The sequence below is a fragment of the Lagenorhynchus albirostris genome, chromosome 19 (assembly GCF_949774975.1).
Source record: "Lagenorhynchus albirostris chromosome 19, mLagAlb1.1, whole genome shotgun sequence".
NCBI lineage: Eukaryota > Metazoa > Chordata > Mammalia > Artiodactyla > Delphinidae > Lagenorhynchus > Lagenorhynchus albirostris.
Window position 1 is genome coordinate 10,622,240 of NC_083113.1, and position 11,868 is coordinate 10,634,107.

Genomic DNA, 11,868 nt, shown 5'->3' on the forward strand with positions numbered 1-11,868 from the left:
GATGGATTGGAATGTTTCGGTGCTCTCACCAGGCTCTGAGGATCTAGAATGTTTTAATGGAGTTTGCCAAGCCAGGCAGCCCTGAGAGTTGGTTTGAGAGTGGCTCCCTGGGCACTGCGGCTGTGATCAGCTCTAAGGCCTTGTTGGCAGGCTGAGATGTCGGGGCCTGACAACCCCATGGACTTAGGATAGCTGAGACCCACTTCTACCCCCATCCATCTCCCCCTCCCCCATGGAGACCACCTCCACTTCCTCCAACCCAAGGCAGGGCCTCCCAGTGCCCTGGTTCCATCATCAGCATCTCTGGGGGAGGGGCACCCCATGCCCACCCTCTCCCCCAATTGTCCCCCTCCTAGGTCTTCCAGACCCTTCTCTTCTCCATGGCTTTGGGGGAATCCAACCTCCTCGTCTCTCTCCCGGCAAAGGAGGGGAGAAAATCCAGAAACAATTCCCACCCCTAAAGCCTGGGAGACCCCTGCCCCTTGCGAGAGAGCCACCCCCAAATCAAAATGTGAAAATCCCTAGAGAGCAATAGCCTTCAAGGTACCTTGCACTGAACTTCCCACCCCAGCCCTTCCACCTGATGGGAGGCTGTAGCTTGGGCACTAGGGTGACTTTTTCCCTGCCCTCTTCATCTCCAGGGTGGGGGGCAGGCCCCATTTCCCCATCCCTCACCTCCCATCGCTGCTGCCCTCACCCCTAATCTCCAGACTGAACCCAGATGGAGATTTGAGTGCCAAAACAATTCTTGATGTAACTTTGTACATATCTTCTGCAGTTGGGGGCTCTTGGGGTTGGAGGTGGAGGTGGCCCTATGGGCCACTGCTCCCCTCCACCTCTCAAAAGACCTTACAGTATTTCACAACATCTCCACCCACATGTGGGTATTGCAGTCTCTAGCTGGACTATCCCCACCTACAACTCCCCGAGCCGCCATAAGGAGGGGAAGGAGCCAGGGAGAGGTGAAGTAAGGTCTGGGAGTGGGGAGGTGGGATTTGAAAGCGCTCATTTGCATATCATTTGCATCCTCAGCTGCCCTCCGGCTTGTCAGATGCTTTCTGTAGACCTATTTCTGGGTCCCAATCAGCGGGGTCCAGTACTCTTCTCACACAGACACGTCTCTGGAGGCTGGGCCTCCTGAAAAGTGTTCCCTTGGTGTATCTGTGTGACAGCCCCCTCCCTATTCACATTTTTCGGGGACCCCCTACCCCGCCAGCCAGGGCTATCTGAAAGGTAGTTTGCTAGCTCAGTGAGCTAGTTCACTCACTATGTTGGTGAGTGGAGAGCCACACACCTTTCCCCATTTTACCTTATGAAATTCACTCTGTGGTCTTCCCCATCCCTTGAAAGTCCCTTCTGCAATCTGACCTCAATCTTTTGTGCTGCAGTTTGTCCAGAGGGGACGCAGATGTGGGGTCAGGGATGGGGATCATTGAAAAATCCATCACCTCTTTTTCTCCCCCCCCTTCCGTGTTAGCCAGTCAGATCTCAGAGACTCTGAGTGGCCTCCCTGCACCCTACTCTTCAGCACCCCATAGGTGCTTAATAAGTGTTTGCTGCATTGAATTGTCTTCTTGTTCTTTCCCATTTGCCCTCCAACTCCCACCCACCCCCACCCCGCCACCAGCATTTTCCTCTCTCTCTGGCTCTCTGTGACTTTCACTTTCTCTCCCTGTGGCTTCCGTTGTTACCTGTCCTGTCTCTATCTTCGTCTATGTCTGTCTTTTCCCTTTCCTCAACTCTCAATCCTCTCCCTTCTTCCATTGCCCCATTAATTAAAAAAGAAAAGTGCCAAACTTCCTTGGAACTGAGCCGCTCTGGGGGGGAGGGAACCTCAGACAGAGGGGAGGAAATGGGACCATCTTCCTTTGAAGAGGCCCCTAAGAGGCATTGAAAACGTCTGTGGACACTTAGCTCAATTGTGTCCCCCTTCCTCACCCCTCCCGCCCCCGAGTTTTTCTTAGAATCTTTGTAAGAAAAAAAAAAAAGAGAAAAAAACTCTCCTTCAGCTAACCCCTAATCTTTTGGATTCCCCCCAATTTCCACCAGCCGGGGAGAACCCCACTTGCCTCCTTCAGGCAAATCTGTAGAAATTGGGGAGGGGGAGACAAGCTCAACCCCTCCTCTGCTGTCCTGAGGGACAGTGCCAACTGGATTCGAGAGAAGGACCTCAAAGCACTTATGAGAAGAAGGGGTTCAATGTGCCAAATTCACCTCCTTCATCCCCTGTCCCAGGGGGCTCTGAGCCAACCTGCCCCAGCCACCTTCTTCCGCCCTCTCCCAGCCATCTCTACATGGGCAAGGAGGCTTCACTGCAATAATTATTAAGGGATCAGAAGGCAAAGATCGTGCCATCTTTATCTGCCCTAATGCCTGCCCTGGACTTGTAGGTGGGAAGTATGGGTATCCCAAATGGAGTTTGGTTAAGAGTCGACTTAATAGATGGTTGCGGACCTATACTTGGAAGAATACGGTACCACTCTTCTCTGAGTGGTATACCTTCTCCCCTTCTTAACCCGCAAATCACTCAACATCCCCTTGTTCCGTTTCTCCTGCCTATTCCTCCATCCCCCACCCTCTTTATTTTGTTTCTGATTGGTGGCCTACTGTTTGGAAAGTGAGAGGATTCCCCTGCGTTGGGTATTGCTCTGTCAAGACCAGGATTAGACGTTGTGATAGACTGAGAGGTGGAAAAAGTATTGAGTATAAGAGTGGTGATGAGGATGGCATTTGGGGCTTCCAGGCTGCTGATTGGGTGCACACCTATCACCACAGCCAGGCAGGCCTTCGCTGTTGGCCACGCATCTGCCCCCCTGCCGTCTGGAACCCCAAGGCCGGCTGTCGCGAAAGCCTGAACTGGATGTCACGATGGGGAGAACGGGATCGCGATGCCCACGCTGGGGCACTGCGGGCCAGGGGCGCTGGTTTTACGGCTCTCGTGGAGTCGCGACACCCAGCCCGGCTATCGCGATCCCTCTCCACTGCAGTCAGCCGCCTGGACGCCGTAGTGGAGGAGGTTTCTTTCCGTGGCTCCTATGCAGGTGTGTGTATGGTCTCTGTGCCCTCCGCCCGTTGCGTGGGGGATTGCTGGGTGGCAGGGAGGGAGATGGGGAAAGTCTCGTCGATGGCGATGGGGGTGGTGAAGGCTGCTGCTTTTTAAACCCTTCTCAGCCAGTCCAGGACGCTCTTGTCTCCCAGAGATAATTGGGTGGGACCGCCTAATCCCCCTCCCCTCCCCGCTTCTCCTCTCCTCCCCCACCCCCAAAACCACCAACCTCTCATCTTCTAAGTGACTCCATCACCACCGGCCACCGGGACCTGCGGCTTCATTGCTCCAGCCCGCCCCACTCGACCGTCAGACTCGCTCATCGAACTCTTTCTGATTAACCCTTTCTGTGTTCATCCCACGGAAAACTGTGTGTCCGGCGTGGGGGAGGGGGGAGGCGAGGGGCAATAGCTACCTTTCCTCCATCGCCTCCCACCGCCCATGCCTCCCCACCCGCACCCCATCCCATGCCCCACCCCCATCCCTCACCCCGAGGGTCCTCCCCGGCCTGGGGATAGAGACCCTTTATAAATATCTATGCTGTTTGGCTTTGTCCCTTTCAAGGCAGGGTCAGGGGTGTGGCCTCCTCCGAGTGGAGAGCTCACTCTGGCCCCACTCCTTTCTGTGCCCCCCCACTCCCCACCCCTTCATTGTAAATAGTCACTTTTGTACTGGTTTGAGCCAGGGGACGTGGGGAGTCATTTTTTTTTTTCTTTGTGTTGGCATCTCAGGCCACTGGAGGCATGGCCCACATCCCAGCTTGATTTGGGAGAATCCCAAGATGTGTCCCCTCACCTGCCCCCAATGCTGAGGATTTCAAGATATCAGTATTACTCCTAAAGGGATGGGGTGCACAGATCCCCTGGCAGGGAGGTGGGAGAGGTGTGAAAAGGTGTAGCCTGAAAGGATGACTCAGTTTTTCCCATCTGTGAAATGGGTTCATCCTCCAAGTTCCCTCAGGAGCCTCAGTGAGATAATGGTGGAGTCAGAGGAGTTAGAATCTCTTTCCGCTTTCTCTGTTTGGGACAGATAGGGTAGGAGAAGAATGGGGGTGGTGGGTAGGACTGTCTTTGGAGAGCTGATTGCTAAATCCTTATTAGGACCTCAAGCTAGCTTCTCCTGGGCTTGTTCTCTCTCTTGGAAAATGGAGGGAACTGGAGGACCTCTAAGGCTCCTTGGGTACCCCCAGTCCTTAGATTCAAAGCCTGAAGCCCAGGGCTGGCCCCCTGCCTGCTGCCCCTCTCCCACATTCCACTTCTTGGCCCCAGACCATCTGCCATGTGGCCATGCCTCCAGTGCCTCCATTCAACCCCCTCTAACTGATTCCTTCCATCCTCTGCGACCAGAGACGCCGCCCACCTCCCCCCCACCACCTCCAGAAGCTCCTGGCTGGGGCCCACTGCCCTCTCCTCTCCCCTCCCCCCATTGCCATGCCTGGGCCATGCCCACCTCCCCACCCCACCCCCAGTGTCCGTCGTGTGACCTAGTGCACCATGTATTAGCTTCCATGGCCCCCCCCCCGGCCCCCACCACACCCCTTCCCCCACCCCCTCTCCCTCGGCGACTTCACCTTTTTTTGCCGCGATAAACGCCATCTCAGCATCTGTGTCTAATGTTGTCTTTTTTGCTTGACATCACACACTCCTTCTTAACCCATCCCCTTCCCTCTCCCTCCTCCCCCCACCTCCACCCTCATCCTGAATTCTTTCCCCCTTGCCCCCAGGGCTCTGGGCATCTAGGGGAGGAGGGTGGGGGGACCCCTGAGGATGGGCCCCGGAGGGGGGGAGGGGCGGATTGTTCTCTCTGGACTGGGTGAGCACCCAGAGCAAGTGTCTGAGGGGAGCCAGGGATCCAGGTTGAGCTCCCAGGGCCTAAGTGTCCAATCAGGAGGATTGACAGACACCACCACCGCCACACACACGCAACACCACAATCCCGGGACGCACATCCCCACACAGCACTGCAAATGCACAACCCCAAGTAGAGTCAGGAGAGCCCAGGGTTAAGGTTTTGGAGTCGGGTGAGTTTAGATCCCAGTGCTGCTAGGTAACCGTGGGACTTTGAGCCTCTGAGCCTCCATTTAACTTTTTTTTTTTAATGTTATTTCTGTAGTTTATGCTAGGATTCAACGTATCATTAGCTTTAAAAAAAATTATTGAGCACCTACTACGAGTAAGGCGCTGTTCTAGGTGCTGGAGAGAAGGCAATTAGCAAAACAGACTCAAATGTCTGTGCCTTCATGCAGCAGAGATTCTACTGGAATCTGCAGATTCTTCTTCAGCACAGAACCTGGCACAAGGGACTGAAAACAATTCAAAGGTTGCAAACCATTGGCCAGCAGACAGGTCTGCTGCACATATCACCTCGTTTGGCCTGAAGAGCGTTTCGTGTGAATTTGGTAGCAGCATTTAAACCTTGGGAGACTTCGCCTACACATGTGCCCCTTTGGAGAAATCAGATGTGGCCTCTCTGAGTGGCGATTGTCACCTAGCCATAATGGGCTGGAGCAGAGCAGTCACTCCATCATCCAGGGAGGGCAGCCTCAGTCCCTCCCTGACCTGCACTGCTGATTTGTGTCCTGTGCCTGGCCCCTGGATGCATTTGTGTTTGCAACCCCCGTGGTAAATGTTTAATGCTAACATCCTTATATCTTGGAGGTGTCAGAGATGCAGCTGGGCAGGCGATGATGTGCCACGCAGGAGGAAGGATGAAGTTTGAGGCGGAGAGACAAAAAGAGACGGCTGTGGGGGTGGGGGGGGCAGAGGCTGTGGTTCCTGTGTGACCAGGGCACCTCGCTTCCTCTCTCTGGGTCTCAGTCTCCACGTCTGGAAAACGCCCGACCAAGCTGTACTTACCTTCTGAAATATTCCAGAAGGATTCCGAAAGCAAATCGCTCCATCAGTACCTGACACGGGGGAGATGCTCAGCACATGGTGGTAGCCACTGGAGCGTCCCCTCCAGCTGAAAAATAACAATAAAAATGATTCTAAAAAAGGACAGAAACCAAGAGAGGGGATGGGAGGAAAAAGGAGATTGAGGCTAGGACAAAGTAAGAGACAGCGATGGGGATGAAGAGAAGGGAAGACATGGAGAGGAGTCCTCAACTGCTTGGGGTGTGTTTTTTCATTCACTCATTCATTCATTCATTCAACAGACATCTGTTGAGCACCTACTATGTTCTCAGGCCTGGGGACATGGCAACGACCGTGACCAGTCACCGCTCTCAGGCATACAGCCTGAGCACCATAACCCCAACTCTTAGCACATAGTAGATGCTCAAAAGTCTCCCATCCCTTATGCCACAGGTACCTCTGGTCCTGGCCTGTGACCTTCTGGGATTACCTGATGTTCAGAAATATCACCAAGCCAGGCCCATTTTCAGGAAAAGTAAATGAATTTTCCATCAGGAACCTGGGAACTTTGAAGGGTTTGGGGGATCAGAGTCGAGGAGGTGGAGTTAGGTCTCAATTCAGCTGTGTGACTTGGAGAAACTCTCATGACCTCTCTGGTCCAGGAGATGGAAAGGAAAGGAGATGAAGTCAGGATGCAGGTGAGTAACCGGGGACTCCTCACTTCCACAAGGCTTCAGACCTTCTCGTCTGGTAAGGGAAGGGGAGAAAGGAAGGAAGGGGTGGGGGGCCTCGATGAGAAGAGAGATGAAGAAAGAAGACGGGGGAGTTGCCTGGAGGAGAGAGACGGCCCTAGAGACAGGGCTGGGGTAGGAGGATGGAGGGAGGAGGGGACCTGAGTGGGGATATGGGGGGGGTCTCAGGGGTGGCTCTGAGAGGCCATGGCGAGGTCATTAAGAGTGAACAGAGGGCTTCCCTGGTGGCGCAGTGGTTGAGAGTCCGCCTGCCGATGCGGGGAACGCGGGTTCGTGCCCCGGTCTGGGAGGATCCCACGTGCCGCGGAGCGGCTGGGCCCGTGAGCCATGGCCGCTGAGCCTGCGCGTCCAGGGCCTGTGCTCCGCAATGGGAGAGGCCACAGCCGTGAGAGGCCCGCGTACCGCAAAAAAAAAAAAAAAAAAAAAGAGTGAACAGAGAAGGCAGAGGTGGACTGGCAGAGAGGGAAAACAAGCACAAACCGGAAACGGAAATGAGGCAGAAACAGGACAGAGATGGAGATAAGGTTGTCAGATTTAGCAAATAAAAATACGGGTATGTCCAGTGAGATTTGAATTTCAAATTTTAAAAAAGATTAGTTTTCTTAAGCATAAGTATACCTCATGCCATATTGGGGCCATCCTTCTACTAAAATATTAGTCGTTGCGGGCTTCCCTGGTGGCGCAGTGGTTGAGAGTCCGCCTGCCGATGCAGGGGACACGGGTTCGTGCCCCGGTCTGGGAAGATCCCACATGCTGCGGAGCGGCTGGGCCCGTGAGCCATGGCCGCTGAGCCTGCGTGTCCGGAGCCTGTGCTCCGCACGGGAGAGGCCACAACAGTGAGAGGCCCGCGAAGTTCAAGTGTCACTGGGCATCCTGTATTTTATCTGGCAACCCTAGAGGGCGAAGAACAGAGATCTGAATGGCCACAACGAAGCCAGAGCTAGTCAGAGGAGCCAGGTCATCCAGGTCCACTATCTGGAATCCGAAATCCGGCATGCCTAGCTCACTGCCTCTCTCTGCCCCTGGGTCTCCCCCTCTCTCTGCCTCACTCTCCCCAGCTCTCTACCTCTAAGGCCCCCTCTCTGTTTCACAAAGCCTCCCTCTCTTCAAACCCTCTCTCTGATCCCTCCACTCCTCTTAGTTCTTCAGCCTTCCACTTCCCTCAGGAATCTGCCTCAGACATCAAAAGTGGTTAAGTCACCGTCGTCACCACTTCCCAAGTCATCAAGGGGGCTGGTCTTCGGCGGTAAGGCCTGAGGGACAAGTGACAAGAGAGGTGGGGGCTGCATTCGGGGCCACTACTCCTTCCTCGGGCAGGGCTGTTGAAGTTGGGGCTGCGTCTAGGCTTTGGGAAAAGATTCTGCCAGAAGAGTGCACCATCAGTGGGCGGGGCCTTGGGGATTCTGGCAAGTCAGGGACCTCCCTCTCCAGCATCCCTTCCATCGTCCTGCCTCCAACTGCCGTGCCTTCCGGAGAAGTTTAGTCGCTAAAGGGTCCTCTCTACCACCACTCCCACTCCAGCATTCTGGGGATGTCTCTGTGTCACTTTCTGGCCCCCTGTCCTTGCCTCTCCTTTCGCTCCTCTCTGCCTCAGTTTACCTTCAGTATTTCTCTGGGTGTCTGTCTCACTCAGCATATCTTCCTCCTTTCCATCGTTTCCATCGTATCCCTGCAAGTCCTGTCTCTCTCCTAGTTTCTGCTGGAGGCTGAGGTCTCTGTGTGCCTCTCTGACTTTCCCTGTTTCTGCCCGCGTCTGAATCTCTTTCCCCCCGTCTCTGTAGCCATTATTATTGCTCAGCAGTAGCAAAAAGTATCCACTCTGGGGACTTCCCTGGCGGTCCAGTGGTTAGGACTCTGCGCTTCCACTGCAGGAGGCACGGGTTCTATTGCTGGTCGGGGAGCTAAGATCCCGCGAGCTGCACAACGCGGCCAACAAAAACAACAACAACAAAAAGAATCCGCTCGGGCCAGTGTAAGCAGAAAGGGACTTTTTAAGGGACCTTGAGCCTGGTAGAAGAAACAGCTTCCAGGGCACTTCCAAATCCAGAATGGGCCACGCAGGAGCTACTGCTCCCCTCCGCGATCAGGAAGCCGGCTACTGGCCCCACAACCGTACCAGCTCGCTGAGATCTGCACTGGCAGGGCCTCGGCCTCGCGGCTGCCTCTCTCCCCATTTACTTTGGTTGGAAATTCAAGCTTCCCGCGGAGGCATCTGATTGGTGGAACCTAAACCCCCATCCCGAACCCCACCACATGGCATTCTGGGAAATGTAGTTTTTAGCTTGCCAGCCTCTTCAGTCCCAGGAAAGTGCGGTAGGAGAGTGGAATAGAGAGACACTAAGTGGAAAAGATGTTGAGGGAGCCCATTGACTCCCCATTATTGCACGCAGTCTGTCTGTCCATCTTTCTTCCTATGTGCATGTGTTTCTCACATTCGGTCTTTCTGTTTGTCTCTCTTTGTTGTTGGTTTTTTTTGCCTCTTTTTCACCGTCCGGTTTTATTTCAGCCCTTTCTCTGTCTCTTTCTTCATCGCTGGTTTCCCTGCCTCACGCTCACCTCTTTCCCCAGTTCCAGCTCCAGTATTTAAGGGAGTCTCTCTCTTGACCCACATCCCATTGTAAGCTGAAATGGAGGCCCGGAGCTATAGGGAGGGAAGATATGGGCGCCCCTCGGTTCAGCGGTTCAACGGACAAGCCAGCAAGACGACCCAAGCTATGGAATTTCTCAACTGCTCTGCCTGCAGGTGGGAACATCCAGCCCCCGCAGGTGGCAATGTGAACTGAAAAAGTTTGGTGAGCTCCCAGCCAGAGCTAGAGTCGCCACAGGGTTTTGGGAACAGAGCCCAGCCCTCATTCGGCCAGTAACTGACACTCAACCTGCTCTCCCAGAAACTGTGGTGACCTCCGCCCTCTCCCCTCTTCACTGTTCTTCTTCTTACCCAATGATCTTAGAACTTCGGGGAAATGGAACTGCATCCTTCTCAGGAGGTACACAGTCACTTCAAAAACATTTATTAAGCACCTACTATGTTCCAGGCATTGTTCTAGACATTGGGCAACAAAAGACACAACAAATTTCTCTATCCCGAGGGGCTTACACCCTACTGGGGGAAATTGACAATAAGCAGGATAAATAAATTATACAGTACACTAGATGATAATACATGTCATGAAGAAAAATGAGACAGAGACAGGAAATAGAAAGTGCTGGAAGGGAGGGACACTGCAATTTTCAATACGGTGAATGTAAAGGCTTTATGGAAAACGTGACATGTGAGTAAAGACCTGAAGGAGAGGTGGGAGTGGGCATGTAGATATCTGGGGAAAGAGCATTCCAGGCAGAGGGAATGGCAAGTGCAAAGGCCCTGGGGTGGGATGTATCAATACCTGGAATACGTGTGGGATAGCAGGGAAGCAAGAGTGGCTGGGACAGAGTGAGCAAGGGGAGGGTGGGAGGAAATGAGGTCAGAGGGGAGACAAAGGGGGCCGTATTATTTAAAGTCGTGGGGGCCACTGTGAGACTTTGACTCCTAGTGAGAAGGAAGCCACAGGAAGGTTCTGACCAGAGGGATGTGAGCTGACTCAGGTTTTAACAGGATCCCTCTGGCCATCATGTGGGAAACAGTCTGTAGGGGATGGGGGCTAGGAGAGTGAAATAAACAGGAGGAGCCCAGTGAGAAGGTGACTGCAGTAGTCCAAGTAGAAGATGATGGTGGCTGGACCAGATAGTGGCTCTGGAAATGGCGACGAATAGTTGGATACTGATAGAATTTGAAAGTAGCACTGACAACATTTGCTGGTAGCCTGGATGTGAGAAGTGAGAGAAAAAGGAGTCAGGGATGACTCTAAGTCACATAAAGCTCTTAGGACTGGAGTTTGGTTCCAATTAGGATTAGAAATTAAGAATCAGGCTAAGGCTGAGATTAAGGGTCAGTAGCAATCGTTATCGGTGGGGTTTGGTTTGAGGTTGAAAACAGGGTTAAGATTCTGGCAAAGATGACAACCAGCCCTGGTGTATGGGTTATGACCATGGCTGGGGTTAGGATTAAGTATGTAGGATAAGGGTAAAGATGAAGTATAGAGTTAAGACACTGGTTATAGCAAGAATCACAGTCAAAGCTAGGATTATGGCTAAGGTTAGGACTGGGTTTGGATCTAAGACTGAACTGGGGTTAAAGAGAAACTCAGAGACAGGGAGAAGTGATCAGAGAGCAGAGAGAATGGGGGGGAGAACTCAGAGAGACGAGGGGACAGAGACCTAGAGAGAGTAGGGGACAAAGATCCAGGGAGAGGGAGGACAGAAACAAAGGAGGGGAAATGGAGATCTAGAGAGATGGGAGACAGAGACCAAGACGGAAGCCTAGAGACTAGAGAGGAATGGACAGAGAACCAGAGAGAAGGGGTCAGAGACCTTGAGAGGGAGTGAGTAGAGAACCAGAGACAGGAGGAGACTGAGATCCAGAGAAAGAGAACAAAGATGGGGGGGGGCGGGGCAGAGAATCAGAGGGAGGGGGAGATGGGGGAGAAAATAGGTACCCAGAAGGGTAGAGGATAGAGACCCAGAGAGAAAGAACCAAAGACAGAGAAATTCAGGGAGGAGTGGTGAGAGGTGGAGCCCAGAAGTCCCCTCCTCACCGTCACCTAAGCCAGCTTCTCTTCCCTTTTTATTTACTGAGGTGTGACCCTCCCCGCCAACACACACACACACACACACACACACACACACACACTGGGTGGTTCTGAGTAATATCTATATGTAGTTCATTTGTTGATTTTAATAGATGAATTGTCGTTTTCTCTTTCTTTTCCTTTTTTTCTTTTTAAGTTTTGTATCTTAGAGGCAAGGAAAGGGAGACTCTCCAATCCTGACCACTCCTCTTTAAAAAAAAAAACAAAAAAACCTTAACCCTCTCCTCTCTTGCTATGGATCTCAGAGATTGGGTAGAACGTTGAGGATGAATGTAGCAGACAAGTGTCCTTTGGTGAGGGGTATCTGCACATCCCCAGATGCCTGCAGCTCTTTTCTCCCCACCGGAAGGTTGATCCCCCAGATGTTTTTGAAAGATCGCTTACGGACAAGGGGGTGGGGGTGGGCAGGTGCTTGTGAGTCGCATGACCTTCAAGGCCTCTGCCTACACCCGTCCAAGGCACCGAGATTCATGTGTCTCTAGGAAAGGATGTACCTCGCCCACTCCCCACGGCAGCGCCTTTCCAGGGGC